The following is a 6,000-nucleotide window of genomic DNA, read 5'->3' as shown; positions in this document are numbered from 1 at the left end:
CCGGGGCGGGCCGAAGCCCGAGGAAGAGGAAGGGGACGAGGACAACGAGCGACGGGGAGGAGGAGGAGGAGGAGGAGGAGGAAGAGGAGGCCGACCAACAAGATGGCCCCTGCTGCAGGAGCAGCCTCAGCAGCAGCAGGTGGGAGGCCGGAGGCGGCGCTGGCGGTGGCGGCGGCGGCCGTGGCCCGGCGGCCTGGGACAGAGTCAGAGTCGACGGTGGCGGCGGCGGCGGCGGCGTTGGCTGCCGCGGCGGTGGCGACGGCCGCGGGGACTCGGAGCTGAGAGGAGCTGCTGCTCGGACCAGCGCGGTGAGCGAGCGGTAGGCGGCGGCGGCGTGGGGTGCGCGGCGGCCGCCGCCCGGCCCCCGTCGGGAACAATAGGCGGCCGCGGCGGGGAAGGGGCCGTCCTCGCCCGTCCTCCACCCCTCGGCGGTAGCGGCCACCCCTCCACCCCCCGGCCCTCGGCTTCAGCCCCGCCGCCGGCGGAGGGGCTTGTCAGCGGCCCGCGTCCTTAGGCCTCAGGCCTCCGGCCTCCGAGCGCCGCCGGGAGGGCCTGCCTGGGTGGGTAGGCCGTGGGGAGGTGCGGACGCCGCCCTGGACAAGGGGAGGGCGCGGGAGACTTCGGCCGGAGGGAGGGGGCCCGAAGGCCGCCCAGCTCGGCGGTTACTCCGAGGGCCTCGGCGGGTGATGAATGCGCGCAGGAAATGCTTTTTGGACCCCGGGTCGGTGGGGGGTGGGGAGATGAAGGCGTCTGTAAACTGGTACCGCCTCCGCCTCCTGGCACCCGGGGGCTGCTCCCCTCCCTAACCCCTGAAGCTTTGCTTGGCCAAGTGGGTTTTAACGGTGTCCATTTCCCTGAAAGCTCCAGGAGGTCGAGCCAGATGGTCTTTCTTCCTGCTGGCGATCGGGAAATTGTGTATGCGGGTGTCTTTTTAAAAAAATTTAAGTGCAACACCAAAAAACAAACAAGGTAAAATGTGATTATCGATAAGGGATGGGGAGGGATGGAGGACTAAGGGATGTTCTTAAAACATCTCTTGGCATCAGTTCTCTCTAAACATCAATTATGCCCACGTCCCGGGTGAGAGTGAAACAAGGGCTCTTTTGAAGCAGTAATAATATAACTCTTGACATCCCAGAATAGTCCATGAAACTGGAAACAAAGCCACTTACTGGCAACGCGAAGACAAATTGTAATGTTTGAATAGAACTTTTCTTCGAACGAACCGTTTTGAATTATTAATGTGCCGCATAAGAAACAACATTAACATAGAATGGGCCTAACGAAACATTTCTTCAGGAGGGAAGTGGTTCGTCTTCAGGCTAGAACTTCTTGTGTGCTGTCTCAGGCTCCAATTTTGCATTTCAGTAGTTTGTTCTAAGACTAACCTTTCCTGTAAGTTTGATTTCTGAAGCAGATTTTAATAAGGTTTCAAAACTTTTTTTGTAACTTTCAAAAACTAGAAACAACTGTTCTCTTTTGAATGTTGAGGTTTATGGAGAGGCAGCTCTTCATCGTATTTGCCCTGGGGTAGTGGCGCCTGTGATTTCAACTGTTAACTGCGACTACTAAATTTAATTTTTTGAGGCTTCCACCACGTCCATTTCCAAGTGGGGGCGGGGAGAATGATTCAAGTTATTTCTATTTCAGTTTCTACCTAGGTATGCAGAAATTTATATTAAAATAGTTTGGATGCATCCAGGAAGATTGCTTTCCACTATTTAACATAACATTCAGTTGTGTGGTCCAGTCTAGTTTGTGTTCTTAAAAGGAAGATGGGCCTGTGCAGAAAAGATGCCAGTTAGTATCTTTCATCCATCTTTAGGGTAAATTCCTAATTAGAATTTGTGTCCTAATTCAAAGCATTTTTAGGTTATGTGAAGTTTAATGTACGGTGCTAGTCCTTAATTCTTTGATGAGAATTGGCAGTAAATAGGCAATTAAATAAACACAAAGGTTGAGCTGTCTTATTGTTTAGGATTGAAGTATAGTGGGTAAATGTGAATAACTTTTATGCCTAGGATAAATAATGTGGATATTTTGATTTTTAAGTGATGGGGAAAGAACAGCTTTCACATGCCTCCAGCTAATGTGAATGTTCTGGGAATAAGTTTTAGAAAGGACACTTTTTTAAGTGCTTAAATTCATGATTTTTTTTTTTTTTTTAATGCTGAATTTTGTTAGGTCAGTACAAAATGCAACTAAAGACAAGTTTGTAAATTGTAAGTGGTTAGTGTACTTTGTTATGAAAAAAAATCTCATCATGTCGTGACAGGGACTGATTTTCCTCATACTTAATATCGGTTGCCTGACAACATTTTTTAGTGTTAAGGGTTTGTGTTTGAAATTGGATGTTGATCCAACAATTTATGGGTTGAGTCTGGGTCCCTATTTCTGTTTAATATTGAAAAATCTTTTAGAGAGTTCTGGTTTTAATAAGTGTCAAAACTCTTTTAAGATGTGATCCCTGCATTGTGATATTTTATTGGTGTTTATTCTGATAATTTAAGTTTCTCAAGTAGTATTTAAGAATTTCCTTGTATTTTCTTCGTAATATTAGAAGTTAGTATATTTGATTCATTTGAAGATATTTGAAAAGGATTTTTGTAGCTAAAAGTTAAATTTTAAAAGCATCTTTGTTAAATGAGTAAAAACATTCTCATTTAATCCTATTTAGGCTGTAATATTTTGTGGTATTGTTCTCACTTTACATACGAAGAATCTGAGGCTAGGAGAAGCTATGTAACTAGCAAAAAAGGCCACATAATTAATAGGTAAAAGAGCTTACTCAAACCCAGGTCTTGTGGCACAAATTAGATGCTTTACTACTGCCACCATGTGTCTCAAGGTTTAACTTTGAAGCCTCTCCTATGTCGACAGATTCCTTGTTTTGGCCACAAGCTGTGCTTTGTAATTCTGTACTTGTCTTTAGCCCTAATAGCTTTTCTATTAACATTATTTGTACCCTGCCAAATATTCGCTTACAAGTTTGAGAAAGTATGTATTCATGTGAATTACAAATGAAAGACTTATTTTTACTTTTAGCAGATTTGAACGTTGTTGATATAGAAACTCCTACCATTTATATAGGACAGATTTATAGTATCACTCTAATGGCTTCATGGCTTTAATTTGCTATGTAAACAGTTACGAAATTGTGCCTTTGAAATACTGCATGGAAATTTAAAAGTGACTTTAGAAACGTTCAGGGATGTTAAAGTTGGGTCAGCTTACATTTGAAATTCTTCATTTATGCTTTTTTAAAGCCATAGCCCGTTTAGAATTCTGCAGAACTTTTGTTTCTACATCTTGGGGTTTGAATTGGAATTTTATGAGGGTCTAATCAGCCTACTCTCTGATAGATCTTGTAAGTTGTTGACACCCAACAAAGTGAAGAATGCGCTGGTAAATGATCCTTGTTTGGTGGATGCCTCGGAGCAAGATGTTCCTTGGCAGGGTATACTGACCTGGTTTAGCTTTGGCCCTGACGTGCAGGAGTTCAGGTATTCTTTGGGATTAGATTCAGATGGATTTAAATTCTCACATTGGCCTGCATCAAAAACAGTCACAGATTTCAGTATCAGCCCGTTCTCTAGGACCCTCTTAAAGATCTCCTTCTCTTTTGTTTAATCCTGAAATCTATGCTAGATTTGGACCAGCCTTGGAGGTTGTTCCGGCATAAGATTAATTTGTCTGGCATTATACAAAGGAATATTTCTTATTCCATAGTTTCTTAAGGTAGATTCTACACATTTTCAAGTGTACAGTTTACTAATCCTAAATAATGATGTCCTACATCCCCGAGACAGTTAACTTTATAGCACATTTATTTATATCCATTACTGGTCAGACTTGTGCCTGTTCACTTCTTATGTAATATTCTTGTTTACTCTATGTAATATTAGACACTTGTTATTAATTCACAGTGTTTTCCTAATTGGTTGAGTTTTGGGAGAAAAATTCTAGTAAAAATTTGAGTTCGCCTTTCATGCACAGTTGAGCTGACTGAAATAGTGACCTGTTGTAGAGGAATAAATATTTTAAGGTTCATTTATATTTTTCATTGAGATTATTTACAAATGAATGTCATATGTCAACAATATTTTGATGTTTGTCAAGCATTTTAGCACCAATGTCAGTACTCATCTCACTGATTATTATCGTGCATATATGGTAATATTTAACTTAATATTATCGTGCATATATGGTAATGCATTTTATTTAAAAATCTCCAAGACCTGAATAGCATTTGAACATGGTAACAGTGTTTTTGAAGAAGAGTTCTAAAGGGATCATTATTATATATATCTTAATATAAATTTTTGTGATGTTTATTTACTTATTTGAGAGAGAGAGAGAGAGAGAGTGTGTGGGGGAAGAGCAGAGAGACAGAGGGAAAGGGGGAGAATCCCAAGCAGGTTTCACGCAGTCAGTGCAGAATCCGATGCAGGGCTGGAAACCATTCAGATCGTGACCTGAGCCAAAACAGACTTGGGCGTTTAATCAACTGAGCCTCCCAGGTGTCCCTTAACATAAAATTAAAAAAAAAAAAAAAAAATTTTTTTTTAATGTTTATTTTTGAGAGACAGAGAAAGTGCAAGCAGAGGAGGGGCAGAGACAGAAGGAGACACTGAATCCGAAGCAGGCTCCAGGCTCTGCACTGTCAGCATAGAGCCCAACGCAGGGCTCGAACTTAGGAACCACGAGATCATGACCTGAGCTGAAGTCAGACGCTTAACCGACTGAGCCATCCAGGCGCCCTGCATAAAAATTTTTTTAAATAAAATTCAGGTCATTTAACATAAAACTAATGATTTTATTTATTTATTTATTTTAAGTTTATTTATTTTTGACACAGAAAGAGAGAGTGCGAGCGTGAGCTAGGGAGGGGCAGAGAGAGAGGGAGACACAGAATCCGAAGCAGGCTCCAGGCTCCGAGCTGTCAGCACAGAGCCCGATGTGGGGCTCGAACCCACGAACCGTGAGATCATGACCTGAGCCAAAGCCAGACGCTCAACCGACTGAGCCACCCAGGTGCCCCAACTAATGATTTTAAAGTGAGCAGTTTAGTAGCAGTATATTCATGATGTTGTGCAGCCACCACTGTCTAATTCTAAAACCCTTTTATCACCCCCAAAGGAAACTGTACCCATTAGGCAGTTACTCCCCATTTTCTCCTCCCCCTGGTCCCTAGCAACCACCATTCTACTTTGTGTCTCTGTGGATTTAACATAAAACGATAGAGTCAAGATTAAGGAATAGTACTTTGTATAATTGAACGTGCAGAAAAAACTTGGGATAGGATTGTTAGGGATCAGAAACCATCTCATTCTTTGCATGCTTCTCTTGAGTACAGTAGGCAGACTGCCAGAGACTCTTTATGTAAGAAAAGTTGAAAGTCACAGCGATTTGCAGTTTTAGTTTTTGATCATTCCAAAAGAGTTCTACTCAAATTCTCAGACTCATTTCTATTTCCTTATTGGGTTATGAGAATTAACCAAATTATAATGTTCTATACAAATGTGAGCAACTAATACTTATTTTGCTCTTTGCAATTTGCCTTCTGTTTTCTCCCTCTCTTTTTTTTTTTTAATTTTTCTTAATGTGTAGAAGAAACTTGGAATGTGTAGGACTTAATTTGAGATGATACCAGAAAATGATTGTTAGGTTGAAATTCTTTGATCTTTATGAATCTGTTTTATAATTTTATTCAGCTGATCTTTGAGGACATTTAGAGTTAAAATTTGCCTGACACTGTGCTATTAATCCCATGTTGAATAAATCTTAAAAACCTAGGTTTTGGCTCTATACCTGACTCCTTCCAAAAATGTAGACACTGTTATAAAAGCAATTGATTTGTAGCTTGTTTTGATTGGCTTAGTTCATTGAGAGAGAAAACCGTTGGACTTTTTTTCATTCTGGAATAAAGTATAATAAAGTTGGACTTCTGTAAATTTATTTTTCTAAGTAATCTCTATACCCAACATGGGGCTCAAATTC

At 41.5% G+C, this 6,000-nt stretch overlaps 1 protein-coding gene across 3 annotated transcripts in view; it reads left to right on the top strand.

The window, feature by feature from the left end:
• RC3H1 (ring finger and CCCH-type domains 1) overlaps nt 1-6,000 on the top strand; it is an 86,118-nt gene continuing 80,118 nt past the window's right edge. For 2 of the 3 annotated variants that reach the window (XM_078441092.2, XM_078441089.2), the window contains exon 1: nt 1-308. The gene's annotated coding sequence lies outside the window, so the exon portion shown is untranslated. Of the gene's footprint in view, nt 320-6,000 lie in introns of all 3 variants that reach the window. The other variant, XM_078441090.2, reaches the window with a different exon arrangement.

The sequence above is a fragment of the Panthera onca genome, chromosome F1 (genome assembly GCF_046562875.1).
Source record: "Panthera onca isolate mPanOnc1 chromosome F1, mPanOnc1 haplotype 2, whole genome shotgun sequence".
NCBI lineage: Eukaryota > Metazoa > Chordata > Mammalia > Carnivora > Felidae > Panthera > Panthera onca.
Note: the sequence above shows the minus strand (reverse complement) of the source record. Positions and strands in the feature narration are given on the sequence as shown.